Here is a 20,588-nt window from a genome sequence, read left to right on the forward strand (position 1 = left end):
TAAAATGCGAAGGACCTTAAGCATTTTGAACCATCCTCCCCTTACCAAGTAAACGTCTCTCGTTCCATATAGGCTGTTTGTCATGTTTTGCGGGGAGACTCACGTGATGTTTTTCGTGCCGCTGATCACGCCACACATGCTTCCACACAAAATTAAGTGATCGAACTTTCTCGTAAACATCGTCCTTCCGATGTAAGCACCCTTCGCATACCGGATCAAACAAGCTGCAACAACTTTATAAGACCTTTGAACATGGTCTCGATGGGGATGTCGGCGGCACTCGTAGGAATTTCCTCGACATGTCCAGCAAATTCCTACCGCAGAGCCTCCGATCCGAGAGCGGTCACATGATCCCACACACCCATATTGGCAACCGTGGTGCAGGTTTGCTGTGGGAGCGTTTGAGACCAAACGTGAGTTCCTCCCGAACGACGATGACGACGCGTTCCAAGGCTTAAGTGGAACGTAATTGGTCTACGTACGAAATAACAACCCGGATGGTCGTTCGATTCCTGCAGCTTAGGGTACGACTTATCTGTTGAAGGTCTCAAAACCAAAATGCGTGAACAAAATCACATAAAAAGAATATTTTTAGAATTTGAGCTTGGTCACCTTTAACTCTACATCAAAAATTGTGAGGAAGATAAGCAAATTTTCAAAACTTGTTGAAACTTGAGCTGAATCCTTATGTTATTTTATTTTAAAAGATCGCAATAACTTTTAGCTTTGAACACCTTCGAAAGCAAGCCGCACACCCTAGTGCACCTCTTGGTGCAGCAAAATTATGAAATAATGGCGCAGATTACCTGCGCTCCATGCCAGGGGAGAGAACACCGATTATCGTTATTTGTACCAATATCGATCGCTCCCGCATCACGTTCCATACCTTCATGACAAATTGGCGAAATAAATCAGTTTGATTGATTGGGGTAATTAAAAGTGCATTATTTACGATCGGGGAAGAGTCCGGTGTGCAAAGTGAAAGAATTGCACCACTTTTGTCAGTTTAGTGTGGTTGGACATTTCAACGGGTTCTGCTCAAGAGGTCTCTTAGTGGGTGACCGCTGGATTGTCACGATCGGTGCCTTGGAGCAGAGTTGCGTTCGAGTCTATGGACTCCACACAGGTTCTTCCCGCTGTGATGATTAATGTAATGTTTCGATTATACGCCACACGACTTCGAACGGGAAAAAAGCATGTAGCGTTCCGATGTGCACCGCAGCTGATGCTATGGGTACTTGAAGTTGTTCTACGATTGGTTCCAGTCCTGCAACATTAATGACAGTGTCAGACTCTGTAATCGACATTTAACGGTACAGGATTATGGAATTCTAAAAAGTTGTACGCCATGCTGCCCTACATGGTTTAGATCTCGCAACACTGATGGTGGAGACGTTTTCCCGGATGACTATTCGTGTCAACATTGTTCATGATTGTAGCACAAAAAGTCGTAGACGCTCATCGTGAACTATTCAAATTTTAGAAGTTTTCAATTATAACCTTGCTGAATATTGTGGCTCAATAACCAAAATGCCCAAATTTACAAACCGTATGCAACGTACCCTAAACAGCCATAAGCTGTAGCGAGAGCTTTAACATTCCTAATGCATTAAGAAAAAGTTACACATCAAGCGGGTAAAAAATAACCCATGAGTTTGAAACGCTCTCAAAAATCAATTTTTGAATCGATTTTCGTCCTTTTAACTTTATATGTAAGATTAGGAACTTAGAATAGAATCCGTGAATTGTAAGTGTGGTTATTCTGGACACTAGGGAAGCAGGTACAAGTTTCAGAAGGACCTGGCGTATATCATATTCAGCAGTTAATACACATGTATATAAAGACGGTTCAAATTTCATGGTTTTTCATTCCGCTTTACAAGAGCACTCTCAGCATTAAGATTTGGTCGGATTTTGTCGAGATATTCTGGAACCGGTTTGTTTATCGTGTGACAAGCACAAAGATACTGTATGCTTGGGAAGTCGAGAAAATGTCCAACCCAGAAAGATTCTCTACCGGTGGGATTCGAACCCATGCCCCTCAATTTGATCTTGCGCGTTTACTGCTAAGGCTATATGGGCCTCTCAAACATACTCGAATTTCATTTCCGTTATAACCAAATCAGAAAAAAATAATAATATTAGGAATCGGAATCATTCGACAAGTCATAATTCGTGTTTTGGAAAAGTAACATTTTATTGGTGGCGAATTATAACTTTTGGCACCAATCGAAATTTTGAGACCTGTTCAAACAGGGCACCAGACGTTCTTTTAGGAAAACCTCCAGAAATTTCTTCAAGAACTCCTCTCTAAAAATCTCCAGAGACTCTTTCAGATAATCCCCCACGATATATTTCGAAGATTCCTTCAGCAATTTCTTCACTATGGCTTTTGCTAGAGATTCCTTCAGAAAAAAAAACTTTTGTTCGCCATGATACATTTAAGAGCGGTTACGATTGGACTCTAGGAATATCTTAGCAATTCCTTCAGTAGTTTATCCAGGGGTTCAAAAAGGGATTCGTCAAAGAATTCCTGCAAACAAATACTTAGAGGGATTTCTTTAGAATTCTTGCAGGAATGTCTCTAGTAATTCCTTCATAGATTCCAGTAAACTTGTACTGGGATTCCTCTAGGAATTTATCCCAGAAATCCTCCAAGATTTGATTCAGGAATTCTTTCATGAAAGCTTCGGAATTTCTCCAGAGATTTTTCAAGCGATTTATTCCAGTATTCCTTAAGACATTCCTCAAGAAAATCAAGGATTCTTGCAGAGATTGAAATACCTTCAGAGATTCTCCTACGGATTCATGCAGGAATTGCATCAGCAACTTTCCTAAGAATTACAGTAATTCTTCGTGTGAGACCTCTAATGATGGTCCAGCAATTCTTCCAGAGATTTTTCCGAAAGATCTTCAGAGATTCCTACAGGAGCTTCTCCAGAGACTCATCTAGGAATTTCTTTAGTTAAATCTCTATAGGGATTCTTGAAGAGATTATTTCAACTTTTTCTACCGTAATTTCCGAAAGGATTGCTGCAGAGAAATTTCTAAATGATTTCCTCTTGAAATTGTTCCAGTAATGGGCTGGTAGATAATCAACTATATAGTTTAATGAAATATGCTTTTCGTCTACAGTTTCTATTATAAAAAAAGCCGCTGAAAAAATAAAGACTGCGTAGCCAAAGAGCATATTTGATGTTCCAGGGATATTCCTGGAATTCCTCTTGAGATTATCTCAGGAATCCCTCGGATTCTTCCAGACATTAAACCGGGGATTCCTCAAGGTGTTACTCTAGTTCATTTTTCTAGAGTTACAAACCCAGTAAACACAAACTCGTAAATGTTAGCGCCTAAGGGAACAAAAGTGGAGGCGATGTACGCCATAGGCTGTATGCAAAATGTATGTATATCACCTCCACATTTGTACTCCTATATCCTATTATATACGATCGTGTGTTTACTGGGAAGCATTTAGCCGCATCAACCAAAGAGTAACGAATAATTTGTTTTGCTTCATATTATTGGTTATTTTGATCGTTTTATTCAAGCATAAATTTTCAAAACGCCGTACGTGACAATAGAAAATAAACGAGAAAAATGCGTTACATTTTATTGTGAACATTATTCAGCCATTCCATGAGAAACCGATCTAGTGGGTCACCGAATTCCATGAAAATTTGCTATTTTGTTCCACATCCAAAATAAGGATACGCGTGTTTTTGGATTTTTTTTATTAGGGTGACCATTTCCAAAATAGGGTGACCAAAAAAATTACGATTTTGCATTTTTTTTAAATGATAACTCTTGAACCGCTTTTCAATTTTCTTTGACGAAATGTAAGCTAAAAAATTTGACTTTTCAAGAAAAAAATAATATTTCACAAACATTGTTTTTTACATGAAAAATAATCAAAAATTTCCGTTTTTCGTGTTTTGAAGGCTTTGGGACAAAAGGAGCTATTTTATCGATGTATATTTTTAAGTTTTTGAGATTTTTTTTTTTTTTTTTTTATAAAAAATCAGTCATTTTTCATCGGTATGCACTGTAGGTCTCAGCGCATTAGATTTTTTATTTAAAGAAAAATCATAACTTTTGAGCAGCTCAATCGTTTTTCAAATTGTTTATGGAATGAAAGCTTAAGATTTCAACTTTTTAGAAAAAATATAAAACTCTGAAAAAAAAATTTACATGATAAAACATATAAAAATTTCCTTAAAAAAACAAGTAATTTTTATATATTTTCATGTAAAAAAATCATGTAAAGGTTAAATCATTCATTCCATTAAAAATGGAAATCGATTGAGCTGTTCAAAAGTTATGATTTTTTTTTAAATATAAAAATCTAATGCGCTGAGACCTACAGTCTGTGCCGATAAAAAATGACTGATTTTTTTTTTAAATATATATCTCAAAAACTAAAAAACTAAAATCGCTGAAAATTTGACAGAAAACGAAAATTTTTCTGAACTTTCAAGAAAAAATGAGAATAGCAATACCCCCTTTTGTCCCGGGCCTTCAAAACACGAAAAAACGGAAAATTTTGATTTTATTTTCATGTAAAATAAATTTTATATTTATTTTGAAAAGTCAAAATTATTAGCTTTCATTTTGTTAGAGAAAAATGAGAATCGGACAAACAAATAAATGGTTATAATTTAAAAAAAAAGGATTATCGCGATTTTTCTGGTCATCTTATTTCGAAATTGGTCACCCTAACCAAAAAATCCAAAAACACGTTTATCCTTATTTCGGATAAGGAACAAAATAGCAAAATGGAATTCACGGAATTCGGTGACCCACTAGATCGGTTTCTCATGAAATGGCTGTATTATTATTATTTATCATAGAAGTTTCAACTAAGGTTAATAACTTCTGTAATTTGTCGATATGACACCTTCAATGTTTTGAAGACACAGTTTGTAGATTATGCAGTTGTCTTGCTCATGAAAATCAAATCTCTATTCGTTTTTTTTTTGCGACAAACGTCAGATTGAAAAGTTATCCTTGTATTGGTTAAACAAATTTTTTAAATCAAAAATATTTGAATTGTTGAAAATGTTCAAACTATTGCTTAAGTGCATTTTTTTTATACTTCTAGAAAAAGCACAGATTGTTTCCCTTTCTTAAATGGTTGTCATATGGGCTGCTATACACAATATTTTCAAATACAGTCTCACTAGCCACAGTCTGACGTCTGGAAAACTGTTTTCAAGGGTAGTTCATAAAATACCTCCATATTTTGGAAATTTGACAAGATACAGGCCAGGTGTGATGGGCAAAGTTGTCTGTATTTAAATTATCTACAACTTTGCCGAAGACACCATATTGAAAAATCGTCATTTCAGAAATTTTAATTTTACAGCGCTGCCTACGACAAAGTTGCGAACTAACATTTCCCGCCAATATATGCGCTATATTTGTAGAAAATTTTCGTCCGAAGACTCAATTCCACCCAGGTAACCAGTAAGCATTTAAATAGGCCGTGCGGGAGACTATTGTCAGCATTTGAACTGCTCGCTGCACTATCAAACATAAAAATAAAAATAAATGAAAAACATATAAAATAAAATAATGAACATTACTGTAGACGTGATTCACTGTATGACTAAATGGCACTTGATGTAAATTACCGACACGAAATCGTATTCCTGAAGATGTACCATGTCCACACAGTTACGGATCACTCACATTGACGGATCACTTTGGCGTTGAACATCGGATAACTCGCGCATATTTTTCCCATGTTATACTATTTGTCTTCTAGCATTTGTAAAGTTAAGCACAACATTCAACCGCTTAATAACGGTGTATTTGACAAATGTTTAGTTGGTACCACACAGCTATCATTATATGGTCGTTTTCTGTAAGAAGTGCCGTCAGCATTCATAAGCTCCCACAGGTGGCAAAATTCAAATGGTATAGCATAAAACATGCTCGTTCGCTTCGATTTAGTGTGAATTCATCTTTAGAAAACAGTTTTCTTGATTGTTGATTCTAAATGCCGAATATTAGCACTTCTAACTAGTGATCCGTAACATGGACCAGGAAAAGATTGTTTACCACGGTTATGGATCACTACCAAAGAATGTAGATTTCTACCATTTTAAGCATTGGACTCTACATTTTCAGACAATAGCACTAAGGATAAAACTAATACAACATCAAGGTTGGTAAATTTCAGATTTTAGCAGACAAAAATTGGTGGAAAACTTGGTGTGGAGCGAAAACAGTTCATGCCTCAGTTACTACAATGCAGTATATCACAAAAAAGGACATTTTACCCTTGTTTCCAGCTCTAACAATGCTATTTTTTGCAGTAATATGTGACACATTGTTAACTTTCACCAAATCATGCAATACAGATGCATTGAGTTTAAAATCTTTTGATTTTGCGCACTGATCCGTAATATGTCACAATTTGATCCATAATATGAAAATTGATCCATAATATGGTTTTCAGAAACCGATGCAATTTTTATTTTTATGTAACCCTATGTAAGTATTACACTCAAAACAGTTTGCTAACCGAAGTTCCAATTTGAAACGACTCAATTTGTGCTTTTCAATTACAATTTTACGTTTTCCATGTCGTTTTATTGAATTTTATAGGTTGGACTCCACACTATTTGATCCATAACTGTGGGGTCATGGTATTCAATAAAAAATATAATTTCACATGTTAAAGGACACGAAAACGATGTGACTATGATTGGCGTTTCCCGAATTAGATGCTATGGTATTTAAAATGTTGCACAAATTTACGTCATTTGACTCGCTTTTTTTATGTGCATCCAAAAGACGTAAAATCACATGATTTCTTGAGAGAGTGCTACACCGCTACGGCTATCTGCGTCTACCTAAAATTATTAATCAATTGAAAATTCCTAGTTTTCTTGAAAACGCATTTTTCTTTCAAAAATTCAACAGTAAAACCAAATTTTAAGTGATAGCATGTTGTTTTCTCACCATTGTTTGAGTATAGTGAACATGTTTGAGTGGAAATTGAAATTTTTGATTACACTTTAAATTTATTTTACTTAAAATATTACGAAAAACCATATTTTTTGAAGCCGTTTGCCTGTAATTCAAAATTCAATGCGATGAAATATAGTTTTTTCGACATGACATTGATTGTAAAAGTCAAGTGAACATGTTTGAGTAACAAAAATTAATTTCCGATAACACTCAACACTTATTTTCCCAGAAAACCACACAAAAACGGTTTGACTCATATTCCGAACACGTAAGACCAACAGTGACTTCAAATGCATATGATTGGCACAAAATTGTCTGATATTTGTCTAAATTTTTATTTCTTTGCAAAGTCAAACTGTTAACTGATGGATGTACCAATAATAATGATGAATTGATTAGTTTTAGTATTGTTTTTACGTAAAAGTATGGAACAACATTTTGATTCAAATGTCGAACACTGTGTTCATTCTGTCTCATATTCCGAACACCTTGGTTCAAATTCCGAACAGCAGGAATAAATCGTATTCAAATGAACAATTTGGCAAATAAATAAATGAGAGCTTGTTCTACTGGTCTCAAACAAGAGAATCATCACTACTCCCACGGTATGAATTATATTGGAACCGTTAAAATTGAATTGCAATTGACTATCATTTCGTTGTTATTCGGTGACATATTTCAGCGAAACATTTCAACCAAATCGCCATACAAAAACCGAGTGTTCGGAATATGAGTCTGTTCGGAATTTGAGACAAAACAGTATTTCCTGAGCTTTTTTGTCTGTAAATTTAAATTGAAGGCTGTTACTGAAGATGAAAAAACCGAATTTAGTACTATACCATTTAATTCCACTAGAGTTTGTATCCTTTGACAGATACGTGTATTTCGACCTCAACTGTAAGGCCGTCTTCAGTGTCGTGTACTAGACTCGAGTTTAGTACACGACACTGAAGACGGCCTTACAGTTGAGGTCGAAATACGCGTATCTGTCAAAGGATACAAACTCTAGTGGAATTAAATGGTATAGTACTAAATTCGGTTTTTTCATCTACTTATTCTACTAAACAGCTCGAAGATTTATTATCATGTTACTGAAGCTTTTTCGGCATGAATTCACTTATAGGAGTCAAGTGAAAATGCTTGAGCAGAAATTGAAATTTTCGATTAACAATGCGTTTTTTTCAAAAACAAAACTAGGAAGTGCCTTATGCTTAATAACTTTGGGTAGACGCATCTATTTCAAAAACCTTAAAATGATCTCAAATCTTTAATAGTGTCCGGTTTCATTGCTATTTTTTTTTTGGAAATCGCTTCGAAAACGACAGAGATGTGCAGGATCAAATTTGCACTTCCAACTTGTTTTGGACCCTTGGTAGTTGGCGTAAGTTTACCCCATTTGTAAAAGAAGAGTTAAAGATATCGGCGTGCTTTCTTCAGTAAAGTTGTAGGTTTCAAGTCAATCTACAACTTTCCCATATACAACTTTGTGTGCAATCGGATCAGAGCCATTCGAATATGTCAGGTAGATAATGCTTGAATCGGTAGGCAGTATTGTAACCGTAGAGATATTGAAAAAAAAAAATAAAAATACAAAGCAAGAATTAGATTACTTTACGCAAGAAAAAAAAATGGGTGGTATTATAAACAACGTGCAGTTCAAAAAATATTGGGGAAATTTGATTTCAATGAAACTTATACGTTGGTCGAAAAAATATTTTATTTTGTCATTGTTTATAGAGCGGTTCCACGCGAAATCGTCCATAAAATGCTGAAATCTGACATGTACCATTCCGATTTGGATGAAACTGCGCAGATGTATTAAGTATATGAGACGAAAATTAACACCATCCCTCCTCAGACACTTTTTCTCTAAAACAAACGGTTTCCGAGGTACATTGTTTTTAAATGGTGATGCTAAAAATACTTACGCCCTTATCAGAAGTTACTCTTGATTTTAAATGGTCTCTCCACCAGTGGAAAAAACTTATTCTATTATATCGAAACTATGTGCAAAATTCCATTTGAATCCAAGGTAGTCGAGTTTCATCGTTTACCGATTTGGCGTGGAACCGCTCTATACAAGCAGGTTACTTGAAGCCTTAAACTTTTTGTTCATTTGTCAGCGAAAAACTCACTTGACTGGAAGCACCTCCTTATTTTCACTTAATTGGTTCTTTTTTTCTCGTTCTAAATTTGGTTGACCAGAATTTACATATGATTTTGACTGAATCTTATGCACAATTGTCACACAATTACGCGTGGAATAACATTCCGAAATCTGAAGAAGAATTTCAGACAATCCGGAATATGGTACCAGTAGAATCCTCGGAAGCATTTTTTGAGAGAATTTTTATACATTCTGAACCCATTGTCACAGAACGTATGGCATGATTTTTATATATTTTTTTTTATCACAGACACTTAAGGGGGTCTTGAATACAATTCACATTTTTTTTTTAAATTTTAATTCCTTAAACAAACCTTTTTTACTATTTTTCAAAAATGTTGGAATATTTGCGAATTAAAATATTTAATTCGGATGCCTGAGATTTGACCATTTGGTTTTACCAAAGCATCTATTTTTGAATAATGAACAGCTATGTAGGAAACTCATAACGGATTTTCTGCAGTTTTCACATGTAAAAATGGTATTGCCATATATGGTTCAATATATATAATTTAAGGCGACACATTAACCCACACCCGAAAATGCCCTGTTTCAAAAAATATAACATAGCTAGATGAAAAATTGTTCTTATCGTAATGTCACCTCAGATGCAAAGTATGCATAATTTTTATTTTAAAACAAAGACAGATAATTCACAGTGGGTGTCAACGACGCTTAAAATGCGAAACAAACGTTCAAACGTCAATTGATTGCAGTTTATTACTATGGCCGTGTGCCTAAACCCCATCACTCAACCTGAAGAAAAGCAACGAATGTACAAGTCTGTAAATCTCTAATCGACTATACGCCAACACACTCTTTACTGCTGCTGATACACGTAACTTAGTTTTCGATCTAGATCCAACCACACCGGTACACAATACGTAAAAGGAAATTAGATTCGAATGATATGCCACATCAAAACATCGCTCGAGAACGTTACCATCATAAGGAGTGCTTGCCGCTCGCTCACGCGGTACATTACGTCTTCATTAGCGAGATGAGGGAAACTTGTTGGTAGATAAGCAAAATTAAAACTGTATTGCTTGTTGACTACCGTACGGGGATGTAGCTCAGTGGTAGAGCGTTCGCTTTGCATGTGAAAGGCCCCGGGTTCGATCCCCGGCATCTCCAGAAAATTTTTTTACAGTACTTCAATCATCAGCTTACTGCGGTGAGTGGATCAGTGTATCATTCTTTATTGTTCGCCGGAGGAACGACCAGCAATCAGCGTCCATCTTAATAGCAGATACAATTGGCAATAACCCGTGGTTGTATGCATATCAATTCTATAAATCGGTCGTATAGGGAAGTTTTATTTCATAGCGGGTCCCGCATCTTGATTGGCATAAAAGTTCCATTCCATCAGTTTCAACTTACTTCGGGCAATCGGGTTCGTAAATTTTAGTGCTCCCTTTTTTACGATTTATACGGCTTTCATCCAATCAATCTCGACCAACGATCGACTACCGTTTCGAAAGAGCAAGCGCAAACCTTGACTAAAGCCGGATTGCAACCGTTCCGTCATCCGTGCCCGAAAAAAATCAACATCGTACAATCAAATGAACATAATGAGTCAGAACAAAAAAAAAAAGAGTGAATGTATCGTCGTGTCTTGTTTGCAAGACGGATTTACAATCGGTTTCGAAGATCAACGTGAAATTCCGTTTGACACAGTTTCCCTGTTTGCCCGGTGAACTTGAAACTGTGATAAACATCTTCATACACTGTGGGAATGATTTATGTCTAGGTAAGTGTCCTCTTGGGTGGTTTTAAAACTTCACCTTGAACCATTCGTATTATTTGGTTGTTTCAATCCAATAGGGAACAAAGCATTGGTTTATTTTAATGAAAATCGATTATATAATCCACGCTCTAATCAAAGCAACCCGTTAAACACCGGTTTTGTCAGTGTCTGTGCTATGAGAAGCGATCATAATCCATTCATAGACGGCCTACTTCGTCGTCGTTGTCACCAACAGGCGATTCTCGTAAATAAAAAAGGTACAAGGCCTTAGAATGTCGCACCGTCTAATCGATCGGCTGGTGAGTCAGAATTTGATTCGGGGACTTATGAGTTGCGGGAGACAAACGTCTCATAACTCATACACAACGATGCTTTTGATAAGCATGGGCGTGCTTGGGGTGGCTTTGAAGCCAACTTTGAAAGCGTGATGTACCTAATTCATATCAGTGATCATTTGAACAGTTCATTGGAATTTGTTTCTACATGGTAAAAATAAATCAGTACACTGAAACCTTATTTCATTAACTATATTAAATTGAACAATACATAAACAGATTGTTGTATCAAGTTATACAGCTATTTTAGGTATACCCCAGGAACTTCAAAGAATATAGGGCTTTGGATCTACAAGCGTAAGCAATTGTATCTTGATGGTATTTGATCATGGCATACACTCAAAACCCTTCGTAAAAGTGAACGGAGTTTTTATTTGTATTGTAGGAATGTTCTTGGACCTTCAAGTACTCAAGAAGCATTTGTAAAGTATTTACTCTTTAGAGTACAAAAAAATTTTGCATGATAATTGCATAGCGAATACCCTGAAACAAATCTAGTTACATATGTTAGGTAAATGTTACATATTGCTAGTTTTTCTCTTGGGCCGTGATCCATCTATATCGTGTGGCAAATACACTACATAGCACTCTATGCCCAGGGGACTCTATGACACTACCCCGAATGCCACTACCCCGAACGCCATTACCCCGAACGCCACTATTCCGAACGCCATTACCCCGAATGCATAACATTTTGAGACTTATTCTAGTTAGAGAGTGGGGAGATAATTGTTCGATTCCTTATGAGTATTTAACGAGTTCGGCTGAATAATGTGTTTTTCAAGTATTATAAGATAAAAAGCAGCTAGTTTTTCAACAAATAATTTTTACATAATAAGTTGTTTTTGGATTTGTTCTCTAATTTTGGTGAGATTCACACATCCTCATTGCGTTGATTTAGCGATATACTTAGTCCGGAGCAGTTTTTTTGGGATATTAAAGCGCATCTTTTGATGCAAAATATGTAAAAATCTTGTAAAAGAGTTACAAATTTTTAGATAGAATGCACACAAAATTGTATGAAAAAAACTCGTCTAAATCATTTTTGTTCTTAACTTTTTACTAATTTTTACTAATACTAATTTACTATTTATAGAATGTCTTCTACAAAGTTGTTAGATATCTTCAATTGCGTGTTTTGGGTGAACATTGCACCTCTCTATCTCCTAAATTGAAGGAGTTATCAGTCGAATTCGTTTTAATGGGGCTTATTTGATAGTAAAAACCCATGCGAAGACGCCTATAGACAAAAGCTTTTATCAACTGCCCAAAGGAGATATATGGTACTTTCATGATTTGTAAGAGTTGTCTGCGCCATTTTGCGCCGAAGCCAGTTATAGGGGCATTTTTTTTTTTCTGTTCGGAACATAAATCACTGCGACCAATATTTGATCTATTGTAGTATATCCCGTGTCCTTTGTGTAGTGCATGTCGTTTTACTTTGTCACTATCGAGAAGTGATAAAGCATTCGTTTTTATTACAGTTGTAATTCCTAACTTGATCACAGGAAAGGATTCTAACTGAAAGGTTCCTACCCTTCGAAGAGTGTGGAGCATGCACTCTCCACAGGCGCGCCCCTTTATCAGGCAAAATCGGATCCCTCGATAAAGCCAAGAAATTACACCGATATTGTCCATGCATCAGAATCCTAGTCCTTACTTCTTCAAACTAGAGAACGAAATAAATAAAAGATTAGAAAACAAATTGTTGAATTCGACTCATTTTTTTCCTTGTCTCAAGATCATTCTCGGCAACTGGGAAAACCGAGACTTGTCACTTTCAACAAGGTTTAAAATGTAACAAGGACTGAAAGTGTTCCTTTGATTACTATAACATCCTGTTCTCTTCGTTTGAAGCAGTCAGGACTAGGGTTCACTGGTAGATCTTTACCCCATAACGTACCACGAAAAGGTGATCTACCCGCGTTATGGGTTATAGGGGCATAAACTAACCCTTGAGAAAAGAGTAATTTATGAATAACTTTGTTCCTTCAAAAGATGTTCAGTAAAAACACGGGTTTTCCATGACTAACACATTTGTAGAAAACTCAAAAAATATGATTTTAAGAGGCCATTCACATACAACGGCATATATCTCAAAAAGTATAAGAGATAGAAAAATCGTTCCTTCGACAAAGTTTTTTCAAACGACCAATTCTACAACTTTGCCGAAGACACTATATGTCTATCTAAATGTTATGAAAAAATAGTTTTTCTATCTCACTTCTAGGTGGATTGATCACAAAACTTTTTGCACCAAAAGATGCACTTGAATATATCAATAAACTCCTCCGAACAAACTAGTGGGCTTCGTGGCCGTGCGGTTAGTGTCGTCAGGCAATGAGCACAACGTGTCATGGGGTGTGGGTTCGATTTCCGCTGCAGCCATTGAAACTTTTCGTCAGGAATGTTTCTCGCATGCCTGTCCGTTGTCTAGTGTTAAGTTTTACAGTCTGTGCAGCTAAATGGCTGAAGACGGTGTCCGTGTCTTTTTTTTATATCGCTTAAATCAACGGATTGAGCGCTATTCAAAAAGCGCATGAAATCGACAAAATAAAACACCGTGCACTGGTAGAGGAGGACCTTTGCTTCGTTGTAGCATTGTTAAACGCGTAAATCCATTCGTTTGCTCAGTATCAACAAGCTATACATATGGTTACCAATGGCTTTTAGGGCGAGATCATAAGTTTTCTAAGTTCTAATTTTTCAAAAGTTTTCAAAAACAAAAATTCGTGCGCTCTTCTTAATTCAAGTCAAATAAAAAAAGAGGCCTCAAAGCTGAGCTAAAGAATCAACATTTAGAGCGCCTGGAAGGTGAATTTTCAAGTTATAAAATACTATCTTCAGTGAAGTCACCATAACTTCGTCATTTTTTTAACCAAGTCTAAGTCTTTATTTTAATTCAAATTGTTTTTTTTTTCTTTTTAGGCGATTTGAATTCAGAAAAGCACACAAAGGTTTGGTGCTGACCGATAAAACGGCGGTTGGCTCCCAGGTGGAAGAAGCACTTTCAGCACTTATTGATGATAATGTAGACCCACCAACCATAGTAGAAGTAACACACCTATAAGCAAGAGAAGAACTAAAGTAGGTGTTCAATTTAATTGATTTAAAATTATGACTGCTAGACTGTATGAAACTTTAACTGTTCTGAATGTTTCTGGACTACTATATCTTACTTTAAAAACACACATGGCCAAATAGGGAACCACCATGACCATATCTGGTAAACTTTCCATAAATGGCTGCTAAAAAGTAAGGAAGTGAGTAGCTTTTATAATCGATCCATGGAGTACATCTGAAAGTATGGGATGATGAAGAAATGCGATCGCCTAAACTGCAAGAATAATGTATAATGTCTGAACATGGTTTTCCGGCGAAACTAATTAGCTGTTGCACGCAACGCTGGATGGTTCTAAATCATGTGTTCACATTGCAGGCGAGGTGTCGTTTGTGATTTTAGACGGATTGAAATAAGGAGACGCACTTTCGAATTTACTATTCAACATTGCAATTGAGGGTGCAGTAAGGAGAACTGGCGGATCATATGACCGCATTTGTATGCTGCTTGATGGTTTTAAGGACGATATCGATCTCATTGAAATCAATTATAGAACAGGCCTGACCAATAGCTCTACCCAAATAAAGGAAGACCTAGTGCTGTTTTAAGAGTCATTTCGCGGATGGAGGTTGCATTGATGATCTCCCTCCAGGTGAAGTTTTCAGGGTTTATTCTTTTATATAAAATGTGATATTTCGGAAAATTTCAAAAAAACATGCAAAATCACTAAAACCGAATATCATTAGTGAAAATGCACGGATTGAGTTAAATTTGACACGATTATTTTGCGTTATATGTATTTCAAGTTGAGCATGGTATGTATATAGATTACTTCAAATCGAGAAAAATATGTTTTTTATAAAATATTTAGTGATTTTCATACCGATTTTTTTTGCTAACCAAACTAAGTCGAAAAACTAAATATGACGTAAACTAGGAACGCCGTTTGCGATTTTTTTTCGGTGTTTGGTTTGAATTTGAGCCAGAATCGCAACCCTCTTGCCAAGAGAGATTGTTTTGATCGATCTGAAATTTTCAGCGATTGTTTTTCTATAAACAAATAAATTTCGCAAAGTTACAGGTTTTAAAATAAGAGAGAAAGTGGAAAAAATAACCCCTAATGATTTCTGTCAAAAAACAAAATCACTAAACTTGCTGTTAAAATGAAATTTTCACTAAAGGCAGCTTCTGCTTTATAAGTTGAAGGTCATGGGTTCAATCTCAGGCCCGTCCCTTTCCTAGTACTTTGTAGTTGTATCTTTCGCTTGCTTCTATCTACCACTTTTAATACAACACAGTTGATTTATCACAGTTCATATCATTTGCTAAAACCCGAGAAGCGTTTTCCTACGCTTCCATTCTTTCATCATTATAGCATGCCTTTTCAGAAGCCTGATGCATAGGCAGTCTGCTAACCAAACAGCAAACCACTCTACCATAAATTCTACCAGCCCTACACCTTCCTGCATGAGCTGGCATAAACGCAGTGGTACATACGGTCTACCGTGGGAGCCTTTCCCTCATTGGTCTGCATTCTGATATGCCAGGCACCATTGTTGCCTAAAAATAGAAGATCACCAGCACTTAGAGTAAGGTGGGGCAAAAATTCGACCTTAGTGGTAAAATCGAAATTTCCAGAAATACAATAGCAGTTGGAAAGAAATAAATACCACACAATGAACCTTCAACACATTGGCTTTTATTTTGCTGACCAAATTTTTGTCAAAATAGTTACCCATTTTTAGTTATAACAGTTATAAAATTGATTGTCTTAAGCGAACTTTTGCCCCACCGGTGGGGCAAGAGTTCGAATCTAGTGTGGGCAGAAGTTCACTGACATAAGCACAAAATATCGATACTTTTATGACAGGCATACTTTATACCAGCCATAAACTTATGTTTATAGAAAAATACACACTAAATTGTCATCAAAAAATTGCCCTAAACAGAGTTAACTGTAATATACCCAAAAATAGCAGTTTTTCGCAAAACAAAGTGAAAATTCGAAATTTTGGTGACTTTTTTCGCATGATCAGACAAATTTCGATAAATTTAAAGATAATATGAGGATTTTTGGCAATTTGCTATTTTTTCCATGAGTTTATAAATGGGTCAAACTTTTGCCCCACTATGGGCCAAAATTTGTTTCCAAGCATTTATAGAAAAACTAATACACGTCAAAGCCTCTTTATGATAGGCTAAGAAACGCCCTAACATAAAAAATCGAAAAAGATTGTATCTTTATTTGGTTCCATTCAATGAAAGTTTGACCAAATATTACAATTACCACGTCAAAAATCAACAAATAGCCATAACTTTTCCAAATCTCAACCGAATTTTATGATATTTGGAGTGAAAGTCTCTTACTTGAATAGCATTCGAACCACTATGACATTTTTAAGTTTTTTTTTTTAAAATGAGCTAGATATCTTTAAAAAAAACTCTTGCCCGGCCCCACTCGAACTTTTACCCCACTTTACTCTATACACAGAGGGTGTCTGTTAGTGCCTGTTAGTTCCTTTTGTAAGTTTACCTGAAGGCCAATCAAGCTCAAGCTCAAGCACTACAATGTTTTTGAATTTTACTTTTCTACTTCTCTAGTTAAAATTTCATACAAATCGGAGATCGTTCGGTCCAAATTGTCCGATAATAAAAAATACCCTAAATTGTATCAACGTAAGAAGAGTCTTAGTATAATGGGATTTTAGTGTTTAATCGTAGTGAAAGACTTGTTCGAAATGATCATTTATCCATTAGATTTTTGGAATTATTCAAACACCAAGCACTTGTGCACCTCCTTGTCTACGCCACTGTCCGATAAGTTTCCATAAGCCACCAAATCCGTTGTCGCGTTTCTCAGATCGGCATAGGTATGGGGGAAAATGTCACCTCGCCACGGATATGGGTGTATGACACCGTCATCGTCATCGTTGTCGTTGCAGTTCAAAGTCATAACCGCGAGGGAAACAAATAAACCGAACTCCTAGCGGCCGTTTTCAGCGTCTTGTCGTCACGGAAAAATCGATAGCCATTAGTGTCATGATTTTGCCATTAAAATGGTTCGCCTCGTCAAAGGTTAGGCCCAAACTGGTTAGCAATGGCTTTGGGGGAATATTTTCCTCGGTTACAAATTACTCTTCGGCATCTCTGATTAATATCTAATAGCTCATTTGCCCTTACTCAGGTGTTCGATTTGTGACGCGGCATATTTCATAAAACAAAGTACCGTATAAAAGCCCGCATTTACCGCGCTGACAATAACCTCATTATCGTCAACGAGAGAAGTGGAGATGAGTTGGAATCAATCAATAGACCGCTGAAATTGGGCGCACTTCAGGTTGATGAATCTATTAGGCCGCCGCCGAAATCCGTAAATGGTCAAACGCTTCACTGTAGGCAATCATGAGGCCAGAAGTAAAGGAAAATATTCGGATTTGTTTTTTCTTATTCAATTATTGTATTTCTGTAATACTCTTTACTACTTACTCTATCACTGGCACAGACGCCCCAACGGAGCTTTGAAAGCAGTGCTTAGGTTACGAAAATTGGAAATGTGATTTAAATCGTTTTGTAAACTCGGAAATTAAACGTTCTCAAGACGACAAAAATATTGCCAAATTGTATGAGAAATCCCATAGTTTGCTCGCAGATAGTAAAATGAATAATCATCAGCACCGGCACCGACCGTTTGAAGCCTGAAGATGCTACTCGATTGAAGATTATTTTAGTAGCGCTATGAATGTTATTATTGGAAACAATCACCGAACAACTCAAACCAAGTGATGCAAGTTCAGTTCGATAATTGAGCTGTTATTTGGGCTTAATGACCCGAGGCTACAATGCTCGGGAGCAACATTACAGATATGGCATTGTATTTTTTTGTGCATACATCACGCAGTAAACATAAAAACTGTCGTAAATTACTCGTTTATGTTTCTGCGCTGTGGTTCGATTGTTTGATGTAGAGCGGTCTAAAATGTTTATTCATTGATTAATTAATTCATTGCCACATTAGTTGCTTGATAACTGATCTAAAATTTTAGATTTATTTATTTTTATTTTATTTTTATGCAAAGCTATCCAAGTATACAAGTTCAGTTTTTTTTTCACTCTCTTGAGATTGCAAATTACGCATTGCAAAATATATAAACTTTTTTGTTATTGTGCACGGTGAGTGAGTGCGATAATTGAATTGTTGTTTGGATTCAAATGTTAGTAATTCCTATTTGAAACCTGGATACAAATTAACCTTTACGTTACCGGCCTTCGACAAGGCTCGATTTTTTTACAACCACCGTCAGTTAAAATGGTTTCAGTTATTTGTCATAAATGGAGAATGCTGAATTCGGAACCATGCCGGAGATATTCCGCATTGTACTGGGGTCATGAGGGGGTCAAATTTAGGAAATGTGTTTATTTTGTATCTTTTGTAGTTACAACACTGAAGTTTTTATGTAAAATATAAGATAATCCAGTTGACAGTTCGGGTTCGTCGCGTTTGGATCGCTTTTTTCAGCGTCGCGAGTGAAAAGTGGTGATTTTCGGAGTGCTTTTTTCAATCGAATTTCTCGACTTTCCGAACTTTCCGCATTTTCCGGAGCAAATTTCGGAGTGTCCGCGGCCAATCCGCCGGTTTCCGTAAATTTGTTCGCCGTTTTTCCGCCGAATTTTCGGTCGCAAAAGTGCCCACTCGTGTGGAGAAAGCCACAAAGGCAAGTGAGCGTGGGTATTACGCCAAGGGGCCAAGAAAGTGCCGGATCTTTTTCGGAAAATAAGTGGTGCTAGGCTACGGGGCCCAAAAAGCTTAATTAATTAGCTCTCGTTGGTGGTTCCGAAGAAGAAAGTGTTGGCCATTTTTAGGGCCCCATAAGAGCCCCTGAGTGCCAAATAGACCATTGACAACCAAACCTCCTACCCCCCACTTTTTGTGAAGTGTTTTCCACCCCCCCCCCCTCAAAATTTTCCCCTCCCCCTACGATTGGTAGTGCCGGTTAAGGCCGTCGTAGAACCCTCCCTCTTAAGCCACCGAGGTGTACAGAGGTGAGTTTTTTGCATAAAAACGTCAGTGCGGTGGACGTTCCACGAGTGAATCAAGTGGTTTCCCGAAAAGGCCGGTCGACTGTGTGGTCTAACCACCATAGTCCCGGCCCGCCGGCGTAATGTCGGCGAGCAGCCCTCCGCTCAACCCCGGGGACCCAGGGGGCCCCGGCGGAGGCTACCAGCGTAATCGTAAGAATGGTGAGTACACCGATCGATTGATTCCCGAGTTCCTCGACAGGGAAGGAAACGCAGGTCAGCTGCAGTTCCTTCGAATGAAGGCGAAAACTGATGCCATCCCGAACAACCCGTTCCTCCTACGCCTCTCGGTAGAAAAGCACGTTGGTGGACAAATCGCGGGCGCGTTCAAAGAGAACAAAGGTATTTCGTATGTTCTCAAAGTGCGTAGCCAGGCCCAATTCGACAAACTTCTGACCATGTCAAGGCTAGCGGACGGAACTGAGATCAGCGTGGAAGAGCATTCTAACCTCAACCAGGTCAAATGCGTTGTTTCCAATGCTGACACCATCGGCCTAGAAGAGGGATATATCGCCGAACAGCTTCGCGAGCAAAAAGTAAAAGAAGTCCGACGAATCAAAAGGAGGAACAGAAACACCAACGCTCTGGAGGAAACCCCAACCCTAATCCTCACCATCAGCGGCACCGTGGTCCCGGACCATATAGATTTTGGCTGGTCCAGATGTCGAACCCGCAATTTCTACCCGAACCCAATGCAGTGCTTCCGCTGCTGGAGCTTCGGACATACTGGAAAGCGCTGCACGGCCCCCGCTAGAGTCTGCGGAAGATGCAGCAAGGTTCACCAGGAAGATCAGGAAATGGAAACCGCAAACGAGCAAGGAACCACGAACGAACCAACGCCCAGACGAGTGTGCACCGAGCCCACATACTGCAAAGCATGCAACAGCGCACAACATGCTTTATCGAGCCGCGAGTGCCCGGCATTTAGGAAGGAGAATGCCATCCAAATCATCCGTGTGGATGATGGCCTTTCCTACCCTCAGGCGCGACGGGAATTCGAGGCGAGAGAGGCCCAAAAAGAACGCGATCAAGGTCGGAACTCCTACGCCGGAGTAGCTAGCAGCAGCAAAGACGCGGAGATAGCTGAGCTCCGAGGCACCGTGAAAAGGTTGGAGAACGAAGCTGCAAAGCGCGAACAGCGAATGGCCGATATGGAACAAGCCCTAGCATACCGACCCATCAGCGAACGGCTGGAAACAGCCAAGGACCACGGCCCGATAGAGGAGC

General features: G+C 37.7%; 1 non-coding gene across 1 annotated transcript; it reads left to right on the plus strand.

Moving 5' to 3' along the window:
• The first annotated feature begins 10,204 nt into the window (after positions 1-10,204).
• On the plus strand, positions 10,205-10,276 carry Trnaa-ugc. Its single transcript has one exon. It is a non-coding gene; the product is annotated as a tRNA-Ala (tRNA).
• The last annotated feature ends 10,312 nt before the right edge of the window (positions 10,277-20,588 follow it).

The sequence above is a fragment of the Aedes aegypti genome, chromosome 2, assembly GCF_002204515.2.
Source record: "Aedes aegypti strain LVP_AGWG chromosome 2, AaegL5.0 Primary Assembly, whole genome shotgun sequence".
Lineage (NCBI taxonomy): Eukaryota > Metazoa > Arthropoda > Insecta > Diptera > Culicidae > Aedes > Aedes aegypti.